This window comes from Schistocerca americana, chromosome 1 (assembly GCF_021461395.2).
Source record: "Schistocerca americana isolate TAMUIC-IGC-003095 chromosome 1, iqSchAmer2.1, whole genome shotgun sequence".
NCBI lineage: Eukaryota > Metazoa > Arthropoda > Insecta > Orthoptera > Acrididae > Schistocerca > Schistocerca americana.
Genome location: NC_060119.1, coordinates 723,929,260 through 723,952,216, shown reverse-complemented (window position 1 = coordinate 723,952,216; position 22,957 = coordinate 723,929,260).

Genomic DNA, 22,957 nt, shown 5'->3' with positions numbered 1-22,957 from the left:
TCAGGTCACAATTCCATCCTCCCAGAGGCTTTGTTATTTTTGAGTTTCTTTATGTGTTTGATAATTTCTTCTTCTCTTGGTGGTGAAGAATCTTTTTGTTGTGGGGCTTTGGTGTTGGATATTGGGAGGGTTTCTGTTGGTTCTGGACAGTTTAGTAGTTTTTCAAAATACTTGGCTAGTACTTCACAATTTTCTTCATCGCTTAGTACTAAATTCCCATCTGGTTTTCGGAAGCAAACATTTTGACGGTGACACCATTTAATTTGGTTTGTGAAGGTCTTGTACAATCCACGTGTATTATAATTTTTAAAATCTGTTTCTATTGATTCTAGTTGCTGGATTACATATTTTCTCTTGTCTGATAATTTTACCCCAAATCTTTCGTGTTTCGAGAAAGTTTTGGTGATTCTCCTCATTCTTATTCGAGCTGTACTTTACGAAGGCTTTTTTGCGTAGTTCAACTGCCTTTTCACATTCTATATTATTATTATTATTATTATTATTATTATTATTATTATTATTATTATTATTATTATTATTATTATTTCTATTTTTCTCAGACCTTAGGTCTGGTTAAAAATGGAAAGTGACGCGGACCTTCATCAAGCGTGACTTCCTTTTAACTGTACGGCATAGGATACATTGTATTTAGGAACTTTCGGGTTATTGAACACGTATCAATAATTACGGATTTCTGTAGTTGTATATATACGTTTGGATGTAGCTGTATTGCGTTGATGTACTGGTGGATATTGTGTGGTGTGACTCCTGTAGTTGATAGTATAATCGGTATAATGTCAACTTTATCCTGATGCCACATGTCCTTGACTTCCTCAGCCAGTTGGATGTATTTTTCAATTTTTTCTCCTGTTTTCTTCTGTATATTTGTTGTATTGGATATGGATATTTCGATTAGTTGTGTTAATTTCGTCTTTTTATTGGTGAGTATGATGTCAGGTTTGTTATGTGTTGTTGTTTTATCTGTTATAATGGTTCTGTTCCAGTATAATTTGTATTCATCATTCTCCAGTACATTTTGTGGTGCATACTTGTATGTGGGAACGTGTTGTTTTATTAGTTTATGTTTTATGGCAAGTTCTTGATGTATCATTTTTGCTACACTGTCATGTCTTCTGGGGTATTCTGTATTTGCTAGTATTGTACATCCACTTGTGATGTGATTTACTGTTTCTATTTGTTGTTTGCGAAGTCTGCATTTATCTGTTATGGTATTGGGATCTTTAATAATATGCTTGCTGTAATATCTGGTGTTTATTGTTTGATCCTGTATTGCAATCACGAATCCTTCCGTCTCACTGTATATATTGCCTTTTCTTAGCCATGTGTTGGATGCGTCTTGATCGATGTGTGGCTGTGTTAGATGATACGGGTGCTTGCCATGTAGTGCTTTCTTTTTCCAATTTACTTTCTTCGTATCTGTTGATGTTATGTGATCTAAAGGGTTGTAGAAGTGGTTATGAAATTGCAGTGGTGTAGCCGATGTATTTATATGAGTGATTGCTTTGTGTATTTTGCTAGTTTCTGCTCGTTCTAGAAAGAATTTTCTTAAATTGTCTACCTGTCCATAATGTAGGTTTTTTATGTCGATAAATCCTCTTCCTCCTTCCTTTCTGCTTAATGTGAATCTTTCTGTTGCTGAATGTATGTGATGTATTCTATATTTGTGGCATTGTGATCGTGTAAGTGTATTGAGTGGTTCTAGGTCTGTGTTACTCCATTTCACTACTCCAAATGAGTAGGTCAATATTGGTATAGCATAAGTATTTATAGCTTTTGTCTTGTTTCTTGCTGTCAATTCTGTTTTCAGTATTTTTGTTAGTCTTTGTCTATATTTTTCTTTTAGTTCTTCTTTAATATTTGTATTATCTATTCCTATTTTTTGTCTGTATCCTAGATATTTATAGGCATCTGTTTTTTCCATCGCTTCTATGGAGTCACTGTGGTTATTCAATATGTAATCTTCTTGTTTAGTGTGTTTTCCCTTGACTATACTATTTTTCTTACATTTGTCTGTTCCAAAAGCCATATTTATATCATTGCTGAATACTTCTGTTATCTTTAGTTATTGGTTGAGTTGTTGATTGGTTGCTGCCAGTAGTTTTAGATCATCCATGTACAGCAAATGTGTGATTTTGTGTGGGTATGTTCCAGTAATATTATATCCATAATTTGTATTATTTAGCATGTTGGGTAGTGGGTACAGAGCAAGACAGAACCAGAAAGGACTTAATGAGTCTCCTTGGTATATTCCACGCTTAATCTGTATTGGCTGTGAGGTGATATGATCTGAATTTGTTTCGATATTAAGTGTGGTTTTCCAGTTTTTCATTACTATGTTTAGGAACTGTTTCAATTTAGGATCTACTTTGTATATTTCCAATATCTGTAGTAACCATGAGTGGGGTACACTATCAAAAGATTTTTGGTAATCAATGTATGCGTAGTGTAGCGACCTTTGTTTAGTTTTAGCTTGATATGTCACCTCTGTATCTATTATCAGTTGCTCTTTACATCCTCGTGCTCCTTTGCAGCAGCCTTTTTGTTCTCCATTTATAATTTTGTTCTGTGTTGTATGTGTCATTAATTTCTGTGTAATGACTGAAGTTAATATTTTGTAGATTGTTGGTAGGCATGTTATGGGGCGATATTTAGCTGGGTTTGCTGTGTCTGCTTGATCTTTAGGTTTCAGATAGGTTATTCCATGTGTAAGTGTATCAGGGAATGTGTATGGGTCTCCAATGTAACTGTTAAATAATTTAGTTAGATGTGAATGTGTTGAGGTGAACTTCTTTAGCCAGAAATTTGCTATTTTATCATTTCCAGGGGCTTTCCAATTGTGCGTAGAATTAATTGCTCGGGTGACTTCATGTTGCAAAATTATCACTTCAGGCATTTGTGGTATCATCTTGTATGCGTCTGTTTCTGCTTGTATCCACCGTGCATGCCTGTTATGTTGTACTGGGTTTGACCATATGTTGCTCCAGAAGTGTTCCACGTCTGTTATGTTTGGTGGATTATCTATTTTAATTATTATTATTATTATTATTATTATTATTATTATTATTATTATTGTTTACATAAAGATAGTTATTTTGGAGAGGAACTAGAAGAAGAGGACGTCAGAGGATGAGATGGATCGATGGCATCACAGAAGCAATGTGTTCCATCCTGGAAGGTCTACGGGAGAAAGTGCAAACCAGGAAAAAGTGGCGTGATTTGGTTCATGGGGTCACGAAGAGTCGGAACCGACTAAACGAATAGAGAGAGAGAGAGAGAGAGAGAGAGAGAGAGAGAGAGAGTTATTTTGTAGTTTCTGTTCAAGTCAATATCATCCTTGCATAGTTCTTTCTACGAAATAGCAGTGTCTGCTGTGTTATTAAGAAGTTCGAGCATGCATCGTACTTTTTAACAACACAGGCACTGCTATTTCCCATGTATTCGTCTATAACAGGCCCTGGTTTCTCAATAAATGTGTCCTCCCTGGACGGAAATACGAGGGTTGGAACTTTAACAGTGGCAATTATTTAATTACAGCTCATACAGAATAGATACGTGTTTCAAAGTTTTACTGACCTTCAAAGTAGTCACCAGCATTGTGTATAACCCGCTGTCAGCAATGTGGAAGTCGTAGTATACTCTTAGCAGTGCCAGTTGTGTTGACAGTTCGAGTGGCGCGGTCCATTGCCCGACGAATTTGTAGCAGTTCTGAAGCGAATGCCGTGAAGTGTTTCCTTCGGTGTAGAAATCGAGTTGAACTCGCGAGGGCTTAAGTCAGGGGAATGCAGTAGGTGGTATAGCACTTGTTAGCAGCCCCATCAGTCAAATAAATCAGTAACAGCTTGCACTGTACGTGCTTGAGCATTGTCCTGCTAAATGGTGGTCAGGTCCTGCAGAAAGTGTCATCACTTCTATCTCTATGTTGTTCATTTTTGGAACACAACCTCCGACCAGCTTAGAGACAGGAGTGATGACATTTTCTGCAGGACCTGACCATCACTTTGCAGGACAATGCTCAAGCACATAAAGTGCAAGCTGTTACTGATTTATTTGACTGATAGGGCTGCTAAGTGTTATTACCACCTACTGCACCCCCTGACTTAAGCCCTCGTGAGTGCAACCCGATTTCTAAACTGAAGGAAACACTTCGCGGCATTCGCTTCTGAACTGCTACAAATTCTTCGGGCAATAGGCCACGCCGCTCGAACTGTCAACACAACTGGCACTGCTAAGAGTATCTTACGACTTCCACATCGCTGGCAACGGGTTATACACAATGCTGGTGATTACTTTGAAGGTCAGTAAGACTTTGAAACACGTATTTATTTTGTATGAGCTGTAAATAAATAGTTGCCACTATTAAAGTTCCAATTCTGTTATCTACAACGCACGAGTGCAGGTTGTGATACATGGACGACGACATACGGAAGATTGGGTCTGACCGTGATTCAAGCGCGGATAGCCAAGGTGTGCTCGCTTCGGTGGTACATATATTAAAACTGGACCGATAGAGAAGATCTACGTGGCCACTGCACAAGGAAAGGCGGTCAAGATGACCTCTCGCGTAAAACGGGAAATCCGGGTTCGAGTCCCGGTCCGTTCATTCTCGTCATTCCAATATACAACTGATGTTTCATCTTCGCAATTACAAATACATTTCCTACTGCTCTTTCTGCAACACAATTAAAATGAACTGTATTTATGAAGATTGTTTTCGTTTTAATTTGTATGAATGAGTTACTTTCTTTTAGTAGTGTGTTCATAATATCACTGTCTCTTGCAATCATAGTGCATATAAATTGTTTAAATTATACAATACATGCTAATTACAGATCTAACTGGCATTTTAATAGTAATTAAAAGTAGAAAAGCAGCCTAATAATTTTATACAGAAAAATAAATTAATGCCAAGATTACTTATGTTGAGAATATTCATTACAGCAACTTACCCTTACAACCCAAATCCACAACCGTGACAGACCTTGCGGGCCAGGGAATCCCAGAGGCCTTTTTGTGGGCCGACAATCGATCAGTGCGTCGCCTTGGTTCCAGGATTGCCCCAGTGCTCATTTCATTTCATCTATAGTACCGGTATATTTTACTTTATCACAGTACATCTCTTTTGATATACGCAGTGTTCATAAAATGTTATAAATAAAGGGAAACGATTTTTTAAAATATCGAAATTCCCTGAAAACGTATACCACGTTTCGCCATTGATATGCACCCACAGGAATTTTGGAATTTCAGCGCCTGTGCTACGCCGTTAGTTACAACGCGGGCTATTATGACGGAAGAGAAAACTGAAATAGTTTACATTTATGGAGAAAATGGCAGGAATACCGATAATGCCGTACCCCTCTGTGCTCAACGTTTTCCAAAGACGGTGCGATCACACGCTTCTTTTTGTCGGGTTATTCCACAGTTACCTACCAAGCGAACTGTACAGCCATGAAAATGGAACCGCCGAAGACTAGTTGGTAGAGACAACAAAGAAACTGCGATATTAATTGCAATGACTCATAAGGCTGACACTGGCATTAGGCAATTAAGCCGTGAACAGGGAATTAGTCACACTACTGTTTGCTCAAACTATTGTTTGCCGGATTTTGAAACGTAGAAAATTTCATCCATTTCATATTTCCCTCCATCAGGATCTTTATGGCAATGATTGTCAGAACCGAGTACCCGCTTTATCAAATGCAGAGAGACTCCAATTTCTTTGTTCGGACATTGTTCTCTGAAGAGTCGACCTTCACGAACCACGTTACTGCTAATTTACACAACATGCGTTATTAGAATGTGGGAACGCCGCAATGATTACGCCAAGATGATTGTTTGGTGTGGAATTCTTTATCGATTCCGTCCTAAAAGGTGATAAATACCGAACAGTCTTGGAGAACGATGTTCAGCGTTGCTTTCTTGCAGAATGCAAACCTTCCCCTGAACCTGAGACAAACACTGTGGATCCAACATGATGTTTGTCCAGCACATTATTTTGCAGCACGGGAACTATTAGATCGCGTGTATAATATTGTCGGTGGATCGGAAGAGGCGGTCGAGTGTCTTGGCCTGGAAGATCACCAGATGATAGTTAGCCTGACTTTTGTTTGTGTGTTACTTGAATAGTGAAGTTTATAATGAAGGGTTGACAACGCACGATAACACGATTCAGCGTATCATCAGCGCATGTCGGCAGATTACATCGGAAACACTTCTCAGTTCTGTCAAATTATTCTATGTGCGTGCGCCCACATCTCGTGGTCGTGCGGTAGCGTTCTCGCTTCCCACGCCCGGGTTCCCGGGTTCGATTCCCGGCGGGGTCAGGGATTTTCTCTGCCTCGTGATGGCTGGGTGTTGTGTGCTGTCTTTAGGTTAGTTAGGTTTAAGTAGTTCTAAGTTCTAGGGGACTGATGACCATAGATGTTAAGTCCCATAGTGCTCAGAGCCATTTGAACCATCTATGTGCGTGCAAGTAGGTGCATCGAAGTGAGCGGCGACAATTTTGAACACTTACTGGGAAAACATTGTTACAAATAAGTGAAAGATGAGAGGACACAGCTCAAACAAGCTTTTTGCAGTTACTGAACATGTCTGGTTCACGTTTTTTATCCAATGCATTTTTCTGAAGATAATACTGGTTTGGAACTCTACTGTGCTATTTGTCGATTACAGCGCCATCTCTCGCGAAACGACAAAAGTGTTATATGCAAAAGTTAATTTTTTATCGTAGAATCCGAATCTACAATAAAAATTATATGCACCAGTTTAAAATTTCAAACTTGTCCCCCGCCCGGCCCCTGAGGGATCGGGTAGAGCAATCAAGATTGGCATCGCCGGATAGCATTCTTAAAAATATCGAATATGCATTTCTTCGTTTTTTAATCTGATATATGTGGCAAGGATACGACAATCATATAAAATACTACTGGCCTACGAAGAGATTGGTAAGCAGAGGTAACATTTATACTCTTTCTGTTTCTTTTTGAATTCATTATCCTTGCGAGTGGGCCGTTGGAAAACAAAAACGAATGAGACAGGAAACATGGGAATGACAGTTCTGTGAAAGGCTAAATCGAAATATTAAATACAATATAAGGTGTCGTCGATGCAGGAGGCGGCTTTATTGTGGTGCTGTTTTAAAATGTCAAAATCTACTACTACAGCGCAGCGTGAATTTTACGTTCGGTCCAATTAAAAAAAGTCCTTACACGTAATTCCATTAATATGGAATATACAGTTTGTGAAATTTGTACAGTAAAACGCCGGGAATCTACAGTATCTCCAACAAATTTGGAGACACTGTGAGAGACGTTTCAACGAAGTCCTTGAAACGTAAGATTAAATAACTATTATTGCTTTAAAACACTTAAAATAGTTGCGCATGTTAATTAAATGATTTTCAAAGACCTTATTCCACATATGTGGAAAGGTGAAAATATTCAGTACCCGTCATCTGCGGAATTGACTAACTATATGAAAAGATGTATAACGAATATAATTCTCAAAAATTCAAAGTATTTTATTTCCCGATGTACCCTAACCGAAGTCGCGCACTCCAGTTTCCTTCACTCAAGTAGCAGCCATTGGCGACTCATTTCCGACTGTCAACGCAACTAAACATCACCTTCGACAAGCTGTGTGTCGGATCTGGGCGCCCACCCGGACAACTGCCGTTTGTGGGCAAGGCTTTTATAGATATTGGGGCATGGGATACATCCCGCCTTCACCTCTTTCGCCTACAAATACAGCATCTCCCTCCTACTTTCCAGATCTCTGTTGCTTTTCTGCCAGAACTAGTTGTCCTTGGAGAAAACACATTGTGAAAAATGGCAAAACCGCTTTAGTGTTTGTTTCCAGAACAAATTTTTGATGCTGCATCGAAGTGCGGTTTTCTGTGTAACTGCCAGGAGACAGAATACATGTCATATTTTGATAGCTCAGTCGGTAAGAACATTGCGCGCTAAAGACAAGGCTCTTGGTTCCAAATTCGGTTTCAATCTTGTTACGACGCTTTTGAGCTGGGAACATATCGCTACATGGTGCAAGTTGCTCTTTGAGCTACTTTTCACTTTACCCAGGACGCCAGTAGGCTCTCTACATAGCGTTATTCCTAGGCACAGTGCTCACAAGCAACCATTGTTTACATAAACAGGAACAAAGAATATCGTCCATTAAAACGGATATCAACTTGTCGTTTAATATTATACTCTTTTACTGCATAACTTTGTAATTAACAGAAGTAGTACTACGGTCCCTGGTACACATATGAGTCCTTTTCTTAGTTATAAAATTAACGCAAACTGGGAGTACCGGCCAACTAGTTCAGCTCGCTTACTACATGACAATATAAGTTTTATCTCTGGCCTCAATGTGTGCTAAACAAATACATAGATTTAATATGAGGGCAGATTTGGTACAATTCTTTTAATTGTTTAGATACTTCACGGCATATGGTGAACTTCAAGGCTTCGGCTACCCTTGCATTGAGTTCCCCTGATTATGTCTTACCCAGCTGCAGGTTTTAGAGAAATAATACAAAGAAAGGCAAACTGCAGTTTTACTGTAGAAAACTATACCTTTAGCCTGTCACACCCAATTAGACGATCATTTGGAATCAATTTGGTTCAACTGTACGAATTTCTTCCAAAACCAAATCCGCTTCACGACGTACTTGCACTATAAGTTCTTTGCAAATTGATCATCGAAATGAAATTTTAGTTTAAAGAGAGTAGTTAAGAAAGTCTCTATCTGATATTATACGAAACAACATCCATTCTCGGACTCATGAGCGATCCTTCAATGACCAAACGCATAAGAGATATTCAGAAGTGGAACAGATGGAGGAAGGGGAGAGGGACTGCTGCACACTTCAAACGACAAATTCTGACATTACGCTTTCAGAGTACGTTACTTGCAAGCTCCTACATGTGCCACTCATCCTGTGAAAGCGACGGACCTGCAAGAGCAGGCGTGCCGCAACCAATTACAAGCACGAACACAAGACGCACGGTACGAATTGCTTGTTGGCTTCCCGCAATTTGCGGCTTCGTCCGCCAGGGACAGGGTTTCAGAATTAGAGAGAGATCTCTTCACAAGTCTCTGAGATTCAGCAATAATTGAACACTTGGGATAAAAAAGGCTCTAAGTGCCTTAATAAGGAATTTCGAAGTTTTGTGTGAAATGGGATCTATATGCCAATCCCAATAAAAGTACAAAAGGTTCAAACTGCCATGAATAAAAATGCAGTACCAACTGCAATCAACATATGGCGTCCGGTTTAAAAGCGACTGCTGTTAATATATGAAAGGCCCATGTTAGATAAAACTGCGGGGCAGATGTGTGCTATTATTTGAGAGCAAAGAAACCACGAATTAAAGGAGAAGTGGCGGCAACGAGGAGAAACCTGAAAAATACATGGGCTGAATACGTAAGTTCAAATAATAAGTGTATCCCTGTGCAAGCTCGTCCACCACAGGATGTAAGCCTCATCATCACTAGTCGCTAATATACACCATAATTGGGAAGAATGTTTATTCTTACGTTACCAGACATATTGTTCAAGAAGATGTAAAGAACATGATACAGCAACGAAGACAAATACAGCCATTTATCGTCAGGAAATAAGACAAATAATGCCACTTATTGTCACCAACATGAATGCATTTGACTTCTTAGATTTCAAGAAAGCAGCAGATTGTAATATAAACACAGCAAATGTAAACGGATCCTAAGTACAGTGGCTCTGGAGTAAAATAAACATAAGCCTCACGGAGCTAAAAAGAGAAGAAGCTTAAAGGAAATTGAGGCCGGAGAAAGTATATTTATTTTGAGAAAAGGTGTAGAAGTACAGGACATTGGCCGGCCGCGGTGGTCTAGCGGTTCTGGCGCTGCAGTCCGGAACCGCGGGACTGCTACGGTCGCAGGTTCGAATCCTGCCTGGGGCGTGGGTGTGTGTGATGTCCTTAGGTTAGTTAGGTTTAAGTAGTTCTAAGTTCTAGGGGACTTATGACCTAAGACGTTGAGTCCCATAGTGCTCAGAGCCATTTGAACCATTTTTGAGTACAGGACATTAGGGAAATGCAACTACCTGTCCTGGACGGAAAAAAGAAGACATATTTGATTGAAATGATGCAGTACCAGACAAACAATGGCCAATACAGTTTTACAAAAGCAGAATGAACTTCTACTATCTTTTTGCTCAGTACTGAACCGTGGCACTAAGAGCTTTTCATTGCATTTCAGTAAATTTTTAGTTCTCTTACAACACAATGTTTGTAATTTCCTTTGGAAACTAGACCCATAATAGGCTTAACTTTCAACTAAAACACTTAAATAGTGCAATTACGACCGTTAATTACCTATAAATTCTGTACGATGGAGTAACAACAATGAAAATTTGTGCCGTACCCGGCACTAGAACCCGGATTTCCTGCTTATCACGAGCGGTAGCCTTACTTTTAGGCTATCTGAGCACAACTTATGGCCTGACCCAAACTTCCATACGTCGTCAACAATGCGTCTACAACCTGAATTCGTCCATCCATCACATATATTCCCTTACAGGTGAGACAGTTCACTTGAAAGTAGCTTGGCCGGTGTCTGCGGATAAATACGATATTACATACCCGCATAGACACTGCAATACCGTATTTATTACTTAGTATACTTAAAACTCATTTTCCTCAAATTCATGATTTGGCACTTAGAGCCTTTTTTATTTCAAGCCTTCATTTGACCATTAAAACACGGATTTGGAAATAATGGTTAAATAAGTTCAGGCGGCCTGGTAGTAATACTTCTTCCTCTCTGTGCCGAAAAGCTTTATGTATATCTCAGATCGATCGAGTGCTATACTACGACTTACGTCAGAATGCTGATTTATCTGTATGAAGGTTCAAAGCAGCAACCAAGAGCACAAAAATTAAATACGAGTGTTATAGCTATCTGTGCCCAACATGAAGATCGATGATGTTCGAAAATCACGCATAGTGTAGGTTTTAATTCCTTTTCCTCTCAGTATCTTAGAATTCAAATAAACAAGCGACAAAAAATCGCTTGAATTGTAGATACACATCTAAAATTAATCCAGTTCAATATTCAAAACTGAAATTAGCGGTGCCGCTAAAACGGCACTGATCTTAATGGCATGCATATCTAAGCAGTTTGGTATAAATACAGAATAAATGGAAGTTCTAAAACAATAATCGGTTCCGAGCAGTTGCATCTTCAGTTTAATCATCTTTACCGGCGCGTTAATCCTGTGAACTGTGAACTTCCATCACAATCTTTTCTTCGTTAGAGCTCAACATCCTACTGGCGGGAGGACTACTATAAAGAGAAGCACTTAACACGATAAGGTAGTTAATGGCTTCTGTAATGGCCACACTACCACCGGAACGAGTTACGCCCGAACCAGCAGCACTATTTCAAAAATTAATATAGTTTCATAATCGACAAAAGAATGGCGGCAAAGAAAAACGCGCCATGTAAGTTTTATAGCCTGCAAATGCATTTATCTCCAGTATTTCCCACGACTACTCCAGAACCTCAGTTCTTTAACATGAATGTTCAAATGATTTCTTACACACATACATAACTATGACAGAGAGTACCTGAGAACTTCTGAGTGAAACTTCTTGGCAGATTAAAACTGTGTGCCAGACCTAGACTTGAAATCGGGACCTTTGCCTTTCGCGGGCAAGCACTTTGCCGACTAGCTACCCAAGCCCGACTCACGACACAAGCACTTTGCCGACTAAGTTACCCAAGCCCGACTCACGACGCAGAGCGCTTGCCCGCGGAAGGGAAAGGCCTCGTTTGAGTCTCAGTCCGGTACATAGTTTTAATCTGCCAAGAAGTTTCACATCAGCGCAAACTCCGCTGCAGAGTGAAAATTCATTCTGGAAGTTCCAGAGTGCTCTGAAACGTAAATGTTCAAATTATTTCGTAGAAACATAAATAGCTTACTATTCATTTTAATAAACTTGCTTACTACGTACATTTAACCCCGCACATGGGCAAGCTGCCTCTTCGGCACATTTATTTCGACTGCACTTGCAAATGTAACAAGCTACGACAATCTGGACACAACCTTGAATTCCGAACCTGTGGATATGCAGGTAATTACCACAAACATACCGCCTCTGGAGGGGGCTCGTAAATTACTTTTCAAGTTTTGTTGGTCCGTACCGAAGCTGTTATTCGCAACATTTCTTTTACGTAAATCTATTTCAAAGCCATTTACTTCAGACACTCAAACAAAAAAAGGCCCGCGGTTGTTTCCAAGGGCAATGGAAATGTTTATTGCCGGTCTTTTAAGATCTACCAAGAATATCGTGGCAGAATGTCGACGGGATCCGGCTGCATACCCGGAAATTATTAGAAGAATCTACCAAGAAGTTTGTGATAACATTTAACCGCTTTAAACCCACTAATAAAACATTTATTTTCTATAATTTATTTCACTCCAAATAAAGTGAAGTTGTATACAGGTGAAGCGAACAACGCGACTCCTTACATGCCTGCGATTAAAAAAAAAATATGTCTCACAAAATTTCGTCCAGCGACTACATCCGGCAGAAACAGGACGTGTGTGTGTGTACAATCGTAGAAATGGGACATTGGTCAGCTCTGAAAGAAGCCCTTTCCACGTCTTGGGCGTGCGTTTATTCGCACCACTTCATCTACTAGATGCAAAACCTGTTTCCTTTGTACCCTCCTCCAATAGTCCCATAGATCAGTACCAACTACTTTTCTTGCCTCGTTCGAGACCATTACATTTCGTTATGGCCTTACGGTACCAGTTGGACTAGCAGCGTGTTTTGTGAATAATGTTCAAACTCGGTTACTATTTGTATGTGTTATCACCATGGTTCCACTAATTATGCCTTTCAACACTGAGTCTGGTAACCGCATGCTGTTAGTACGTATTTCAGTGCATTATATTGATAGGATTGTGGAAACATCACACGTCTATTATCGTTAGAAAACAGTGTAATTCGAAACCAAACATTTCACAATTAGTGGTCTCGGGATGAATCATGAAGAACAATATCTGTCAGAGGTGTAATGCACGTTAGGTGTAACAGCCCACAGGACAGACAGGATGCACTGTCCACCAGACAGGGACTAGTTGTGAGCGAAGTAACGCACTTGTGACAGACTCCAATATGCACGCATACATGTACAGAATTTTCTCATTGTAAATCTCTAAACCAGTGTGGCAGACGGATGACACACACAAATGATGTATATGGGGATACGCTTCTGGACCTTGGTGCATCTGATAACCGGGCTTGTGTTGCTGCTCCTGAAAATGTGCTACATATCCTCATCAACGCCATCCAGAAAAAAATGTGTTTCGTCATCTGGAGCTGCACCTTTGGGAGTCAGGTTCTTTCCTTCCAACATCGCGTGACAGAGGTCATCCACGGACTCGCCATACACCAGCTACTGAGGAAGCTATTCTGGAGGTCATACACCAAGAACCTCAGCGAAGTACATGTGGCTTAGCAAGGAAGCTGCGTGTCTTGCAATGCACAGTTGTTAACGTGCTGCACGAGAATAGGCTGTAACCCTATCATTATGCTTTCACGCAACACCTGCATCCTGCAGATAGCCATCAGCGAATGAAATTCAATGAATGGTTGCAACAACAACAGGAAGCCAATCATGACGTCGTGAACACCGTAATATGGTCGGATGAAGCAGCATTCACTCGTAAGGGTGTCTTCAAGATGCACAATGCCCACCATTGGTGTGAGGTTAACCCGCACATCATCCGTGACTGTCGATGCCAAGTTCACTTTGGTATCAACGTCTGGGCTGGAATATTGGGCGACAAGTGTTTGTGCCTATACATGTTGCCTGACCGGCTGACTGCACGAAGGTATCATGCATTCCTCTCAAACTATCTGCCTGATGTGCTGCAAGATGTTCCACTACATGGTTCAAATGGCTCTGAGCACTATGGGACTCAACTGCTGTGGTCATCAGTCCCCTAGAATTAAAACTACTTAAACCTACCTATCCTAGGGACATCACACACGCCCATGCCCGAGGCCGGATTCGAACCTGCGACCGTAGCAGCAGCGCGGCTCCGGACTGGAGTGCCTAGAACCGCACGGCCACCGTGGCCGGCGTTCCACTACATGTTCGGCAGAGGATATGGTTCCAATATGATGGTACACCTCCACACTCTGGAATGAATGTGCGACAGTATTTGGACAGAACATTTCCAGGGAAATTGCTCGAACGTGGAGGTCCAGTTGTATGGCCACCGCGTTCAACTGACCTGAATCCCCTGAACTTCTTCCTGTTGAGACACCTGAAGGAGCACTTGTACTCTACTCCACCGATGAATGTGGAAGAATTGGTAGCGCGTATTCATGCTGCTCTTGTTCATGTGGATGCAGCTGCGCTGTGAAGGGTCCAGAGCTGTATGATCCGGCAGATTGCGAAGTGTTTGGACGTGCAGGGAGGTCGCTTTGAGCGTCTGTTGTACTGAGGACAACGAATTCTGTTGTGAAGATCATGTGGTCATTAATATGGACAGTATTATTTTCACTGGTTTCTAATGTGCGACATCTGAGCGCTCATGACAAGTAGATGATGTGTTATTGTACTGCGCTGTCATCATTAGCATCTCGAAATTGATATTGTTTTGTAGTTATTCTGTCCTATGACAGATCAATTGTTTTAACTGTATTTTTTATTTGTCTAACCACGTATTTGTTATGTTTAGCGTTACAAAATGTTGTAAATTTAGGATACATGTGATCTAAGAAACGGTGTACATTACAGTATGAAATGTCGGAATGAAATTAGCAAATAAAAAGATGCAACCCAACCCAGGATAGAACCCTCGACCTCCTGCGCGCTAACCCAAAATTCTGCCCATTGCACAAACTTTACAACACGATTAATATGTACTGACAGAGGTAGTTACCATACATGTGGTTACAGTGTTGCCAGATTGCCACTCTTTAACGTCCTTTTTCTGCCGGATGTACTCGCAGGACGAAATTTTGGGAGAGAGATTTTTTTTATCACTGGCATGTGAGACGTCGCGCTGCGAAGCCCGAGTGCGCGAATTTCGCTGCACCCTACATCCTGTTTTATTTATACCATACCTACATGTTCATCAACAAACTCAGTAATATGTGTGGTGGAGAGTACGTGTTGTACCAGTATCGTATCAGTAACCCGCACTCCTGATTCTTTAAAGAATCAAACACCCAATTGTGAAACTCGAGAACACATTTTCAGAAAGTTTTGAAATTATGTGTAAAGTTTGTGGAAGTTGCTAAGTGCTCCCTTTCCCAAGTCATGGACGAATATAGTCTGGGTAATTAGGGCGCAGAGAGTTAAGCTGCCTACAGACGCACACACAGTTCTAACTTTTGACATAATGTGTTGAAATTTTAACGTAAGATTATAATTCTTTATGAGTAGATTATGACAGTATTTTTAATTCGGTCAATAGTTCAATGAAATTCTGAAAAATAAATTATTGTTGCACCTGGAAGTCATTAGATAGGCAACATGCAACAGGACTCGCGTAACCGTTTCACCTGTTTAGTAATACAGATTTCCACCATTCATATCCCATTCGCGGACAGTACTTTCCCGTACAATCCCGAATTCCCTAATTTTACCGTTGAGGTAATTCCCCAAGACGTGTGTTCTTAAATGTGATATAATTTCTGACTTGTGGAAAGTGAGCTCTAGGTATTGTTGAGGAATAAGTTTTGTGCGATGCTCGACGCCTTCGTTGGACCGTCTTCAGTGGAATTATTTTGATCATTTCAACGACACAACCACGCTGACTAAACAAGAAAGGTATGTGCAACTCTTCTCTTCGAAACTCCTCTATCTATTCCGTTAATCTAACCTGACAGGAGTCCTAGAACGTCGAACAATACTTAAAAATTTGTAGAAACGCGAAAACGCGATTTTTCAGACGGTCATATCTCGGGTTCCACTGATCACAGCCCTAGGCCTAGCAACCACTTGCATACCTATCAGAACGGCCATACTCTAGCTGGCCTGCATGGCAAAATTTAAATATCACACACTTCGTTCGTCCCGGGCGAAATGAGCAAATATGTTGGTTCTTTTGCATTAGAAGTGATCTATGGGGGGTCTTAGACGGCTTATAAAAGCACCGTTTTGTCACTGGAAGTTCTTGAGAAAACCCAGAAAAGCCATGATTTTGGGTATCAAAAGTACCAGTTCTGGGAATGGACACTTCTATCATTCCTATCCACGGACAATAGTCGAATTGTTCTTAAGATGTTCTCAGGGAGCTTCGAAATTTTTTTCCATATCATTATCCGTTACCGAGCTCAAGAGCTTCAAAATTAGCATACTTCATGCACGTAGTATCGTGGCAGAGACGTAAATGTGGTTTTAACTGTCGTAGCGAACACATGGCAAGGGTTCTGAGATCGTCAAACTAAACTTTTATTCGCCATTTTATCACCAATAAAACTATGATGCGCTGTCTTCGTATTTGGGCATTTCACGCTTAAACAAACTATCTTAACCCGAAAATTACTCGGCGTAACCACCTTACAAAAAACGAAATTCTCTGTACTTGCAAATCAAACACTGCATTTTTTTAAAATCTACTTTAGGTGTGGCCAAAATGTTGTGCATTTTTATATAAAAAAAGTGTAAAGTGAACTTGCGTTGGATGGGATATGATTGTGAGTTAACCTTACGCATTGAAGCGCCAAAGAAATTGGTATAGGCATGTATATTCAAATACAGAGACATGTAAACACGCAGAATACGACGCTGCTGTCGGCAACGCCTCTGTAAGACAAGTGTCTGGCGCAGTTGTTAGATCGCTTACTGCTGCTACACTTGCATGTTATTAAGATTTAAATGTATGTGAACGTGGTGTTATAGTCGGAGCACAAGCGATGGGGGACAGCGTCTCCGAGGTAGCGATGAAGTGGGGATTTTCCTGTACGACCGTTTCACGGGTGTACTGTGAATACCAGGAACCCGATAAAACATCAAATCTTCGACATCGCTGCGGCGGGAAAAAAAGATCCTGCTAGAAAGGGACCAACGACGACTGAAGATAACTGTTCATCGTGACAGAAGTGTAACTCTTCCGGAAATTGCTGCAGATTTCAGTGATGGGCCATCAACAACTGCCAGCGAGCGAACCACTCGACGAAACATCATCGATATGGGCTTTCGGAGCCGAAGACCCACTTGGGTACCCTTGATGGCTGCACGACACTAAGCTTTACGCCTCGCCTGGGCCCGTCAATGCCAACGTTGGACTGTCGATGACTGGAAACATGTTGTCTGGTCGGACGAGTCTCATTTCAAATTGTCTCGAGCGGATGGACTTGTACGGATATGGAGACAAGCTCATGAATCCATGGACCCTGCATGTCAGCTCAAACTGACGGAGGTTCTGTAATGGTTCAAATGGCTCTGAGCACTATGGGACTTAACATCTCTGGTCATCAGTCCCCTAGAACTTAGAACTAATTAAACCTAACTAACCTAAGGACATCACACACATCCATGCCCGAGGCAGGATTCGAACCTGCGACCGCAGCGGCCACGCGGTTCCAGACTGAAGCGCCTTTAACCGCACGGCCACACCGGCCGGCTTACTCTGTAATGGTGTGGAGCGTGTGTGGTATGAGTGATGTGGGACGCTTGATACGTCTCGATACGACTCTGACAGGTGACACGTACGTAAGCATCCTGTCTCATCATATGCATCCATTCATGACCATTGTGAATTCCGACGGACCTGGGCAACTCTAGCAGGACAATGCGACACCCCACACGTCCAGAATTGTTACAGAGTTTCTCCAGGAACATTCTTCTGAGTTTAAAAACTTCCGCTAGCCACCAAGCTCCCCCGATATGAACATTATTAAACCGATTTGGGATGCCTAGCAACGTGCTGTTCAGAAAAGATCTCCATCCCCTCGTACTCTTACGGATTTCTGGCCAGCATTGCAGGATTCATGGTGTCAGTTCCCTCCAGCACTACTTCAGACATTAGTCGAGTCCATTCCACTTCTGCGTGCTCGCGGGGGACCTGTACCAGTTTCTTTGGCTTTTCAGTGTATTATACGCACTTCTTGTGTTCTCAGAGTCTTTCGCAGCGGCATGTCTGAACAAAATCTTCTCGGTTCTCAAGCCGCATGAGTTCGAATAAAATTCTCGAACTCTCGATGGCCATCCCCGCTATGTCGTCAGGAGTAAAACGGCTGACTGCCAAGACAGGCACGGTTTTCCGCTTATACAGCCACTATTGTGGCCTTTGGTACCAATCAGAGAGATCCGAAACGACGCGTGCGCGGAAGCTGATTGGGCATCTCATAGCAGATTATTTATGTTTATTTCTGTAAAAGTCCATTAAGATGGCAAAAGTCAATGGGTACCTCCCATATTGCGTCGGGCCTCCTTTTGCCCAGCGTAGTGCAGTATCTCGACATGGCATGGACTCAAGAAGTCGTCGGAAGTCCCCTGTTGAAATATTGAACCATCCTGCCTCTATTGCCGTCCACAATTGCGAACGCGTTGCCGGAAAGGAAGTTTCAGCACGAACTGACTCCTCAATTATGTCCCATAAATGTTCGATGGGATTCAACAACTGAGGCCTGGTCTCATAGCGCAATGTACCCATAAAAATTCCACCGCTGTTGGACTACCAACGGTCTCAAAGTAGCCGGGCGTAACCATTTCCAAACAATGATCGATTCAGTTGGACCAGAAGACCCAGACCATTCCATGTAAACACAGCCCACACCATTGTGGAGTCACCACCAGCTTGCACAGCGCCTTGTTGACAACATGGATCCATGGCTTCGTGATGTTTGCGCCACACTCGAACCCTACCATCAGCTCTTAGCAACTGAAATCAGGACTCATCTGAACAGGTCACCTTTTTCTAATCGTCTAGGGTCCAACCGATATGGTCACGAGCCCACTAGAGGCTCTAGAGGTGGTGATGTGCTGTTAGCAAAGGCTCTAGCGTCGGTCGTCCGCTGCCACAGCGCATGAACGCCCAATTTTTCCGCGCTGACGTAACAGATACGTTCGTCGTACGTCCAACATTGGTTTCTGCGGTTATTTTACGCAGTGTTGCTTGTCTGTTAGCAATGACAACTTTATGCACACAGCGCTGCTCTCGGTCGTTACATGAAGGCCGTCAGCCACTGTGTTGCCCGTGCTGAGAGGTAATACCTGATATGTGGTATTCTCAGACCCTCTTGACACGGTACATCTCTGAATATTGAAATCCCTAATACCGATTATGATGATTTGGGTTGAGGGGACATCACGGTCATCAGCGCCCTGACGAAAAGTCAGCATGCAAATCTCATGGGTGGGGACGAAGGGTGTCCCCACATGCGGAGCAGTTTATAACGTATTAAAGTCTGCCTCCCTTCCCCCCAATTTAGGGATGAGGCCTGACAGTTCACAAACATTCACCACTATTGTAACACTGGTATCGGTATCTGCGAGGATGATGGGCAGATCTCCAGCCAGACTGATGGCTGCCCTAATGTCAGTATGTAGGACACACGTAGCCACAATATGCTGAACTGAAAACGGCACGCCACGAACTTAACAAAGTGGTGGATCCTCCCGCCAGAGCAGGAAGCCATGTGTGAAAGCGCTATGCCCGATGCGCAGTCTGGCAAGCAAAACCTCCATCCAGTGGCGAGGCTGACATCAGGTCCACCAAGCCTTTGTGGTTGATTGGAGCGACCGCAGTTTGTTGTCTGTCACCTGCAATCATTCAGTCTCCCACTGACGCATGATGCATCTGTCAGAAAATGAGATGATGGCGTGCAGTGGGATGAGACATCGATGGACAACACTATCTCAATATGCTTTCTTGGCAGCTTTGTCGGCCAAGTCATTAACCTGTATCCCAATGTGGCCAGGGACCCAGCAAAGAATCACCTCCTTGCCACGGTGTTGGTGCCTCTGTAAGGAGTCATGGATGAGCTGAATCAGCGGGTCTAACTGATACATTTGGTGAAGTGCTTGCAGTGCACTAAGAGAGTCGGAACAGACAAGAAAACTCGTACGGTGATGTCTGTGAACCCCCTGCAGCGCCATCAGAATGCCATATACGCGCCATCAGAATGCCATATAACTATGCAGCATAATTTGTAAATTGTTCTGGAAGACACACTTTAAAAACCCTATCAGGGAAAACTGCAGAACAACCAAGAGCATTCTCATGCTGGGATCCATCTGTATAAATAATGATAAAACTATGGGACATAATTAAAATAGACGAAAACAAAGTTTTAAAAACCAAATCTGGAGTACAACTTTTCGTGTACTGTGTCAAACTTAAAATCAGTTTGGGCCTCTGAAAACACCAAGGCAGCAGTGCGTTACATCCCTGGGTGTGTGTTTTCATGCCCGAGAGATCCAGATCTTTGAGACAGTCTGTAGCATGTATACCAAATGGCTGCATCACTTGGGGCCAATTCCTGAACAGTCGATCGAAGGTGGGTTGGATGACTGAACTAAATGCCAATGACTGAGGTGACACTGAGATTTTCAGCGCCTGGCGAGCCAAAATGATACGTCGCCGAATCCAGAGTGGTGGTTCACCAGCCTCTGCACACAGACTCTGAACTGGGCTGGTCCGAGAGGCTCCAGTCGATATCCGAATGCCCTCATGGTGGACATCATCTAACATCCGGAGGTAGGAAGGACGGGCCGATCCGTAGACCACATTGCCATAGTCTAAGCGTGATCGAACAAATGCCCTATAAAACTGCAGGAGGTTTTGTCAGCTCCCCATGTTTTTCCGCCAAGGCATTTCAAAATGTTCAACAACCGGAAGCTCTTTGTTCGTACTTCTTTCAGGTGTGAGAGCTAAGTTAATTTCGAGTCAAATAATAAACCCAAAAAGCGCACAGTGTCTTTAAAACGTAAAATATTGTCCCCCACTGTAAGTACTGGTTGGTTAGAACTCCGACGAGCACGGTTAAAATTGACACATTTAGTCTTCTCCGGGCAAAACCGAAAACCAGTTGTTGGTCAGCTGTAGCTGCCTTGTCATCGTCGTCGTCGTAAGATCAGAGGAAGAGTAGAAGATTGCAAAGTCATCCACAAACAAAGAGCATTTGACAGGGCTCTTGACTGTGGAGGAAATGCAACTGATAGCGATGGCAAACAATGTGACACTGAGGACACTGCCCTGGGGCACACCATTCTCCTGAGCATAGGAATCATCGCCAATGGAGACCATTTGCAGCCATTCATGGACTTCATGTTCCCAAAAAAGATGCAGTTTTTATGAATGACAGTTCAACATGTCACCAGGCCAAAATTGTTCGCGGCTGGTTTGAAGAACATTCTGGACAATTCGACCGAGTAATTTGGCCACCCGGATCGCCCAACATGGAACGTAATAAAGAGGTCAGTTAGTGCACAAAATCCTACACCGGCAACACTTCGCAATTATGGTCGGCTATAGAGGCAGAATGGCTCAATATTTCTGCAGGGCACTTCCAATGACTCGTGGAGTGCATGCTACGTCTAGCTGCTGCACTAAGCCGGGAAAAAGGAGGTCCAACAGTGTAATGAACAATCAGAACTTTACTGACCTACAGAATTCGTTGGATATAAGCAGCACACACTGCTGTAATAGAGAAAAGAAGGCGACTAGCTGAAAACTGCTCCTGTAGTAGTACAAAAAAGGTGAACATGCTCATCTTTTAAAGACTCTTGACAGGAAAGTGGGGAACCAGCTGCCTCAATCCTCATTCTGCTTCCTCAACAAAATTTTGGCATGCGAACATGTTCGCGCTCTTTTGTACTGAAAAGGAACAGCAGAAACACAGACAGTAGAAGCCCAGTGAAAAGTCCCAACAGGCCGCAAAAAAAAAAAAAACCGCAGGTGACTCCAGTGTATGAGAAGAGTAAAAGAACTGATACGATAAATTACAGACCAGTATCCTTAACATAAGTTTGCCGTAGAATTTTTGAGCATATTCTGTGTGTGAATACAATAAATTTCCATGAGGCCGAAATGCTTATATTCACGAATTTGCACGGTTTCAGAAAAGTACCGTTCGGTAAAACTCAGCTTCCCCTTTCCTCACATAATATACTGCAAACTATGAATGACAGGCAACGAACAGATTCCGTATTTCTACATTTCCAAAAAGTATTTCACATGGTGCCCCACTGCAGGCTGTTAACGAAGGTACGAGCATACGGAACAGGTTCACAGGAATGAGAGTGGCTCAGACTTCTTAAGCAATATAAGCCACTATGGTGACCTCGACGGCGAGTGTTCATCACAGTAGGCTATATTCAGGAGTGCCCCCGGTAAGAGTGATAGGACCACTATTATTTTCTATATACATAAATGATCTGGCAGATAGGGTAGGCAGCAATCTGCGGTTGTTTGCTGTTGATGCTGTAGTGTAAAGATGATTTAGACAAAATTACTAATTCGTGTGATGAATGGCAGCTAGCTCTAAATGTAGAAAAAAGTGTGGATGATTAGGAAAAACAAACCCATTATGTTCGGTTACAACAGTAGTAGCGTGCTGCTTGACACAGTCACGTCGTTTAAATATCTGGGTGTAACATTGCAAAGCGATATGAAACGGCTGGCGCACGTAAGGATTGTGGCAAGTAAGGCGAATGGTCTACTTCCGTTAACTGGGAGAATTTTAGGGAAGTGTGGTTCATTTGTACAGAAGATCGTATATAGCATGCTAGTGCTGCACAAGGGTTTGGGATCCGCACCAGGTTAGATTACAGGAAGGCATCGAAGCAACTCGGAGGCAGCCTGCTAGATTTCTTACCAATAGGTACAAATAACATGCAAGTATTACAGAGATTCTTCAGGAACTCAAATGGGAATACCTGGACAGAAGGCGACGTTCTTTTCGAGGAACACTACTGA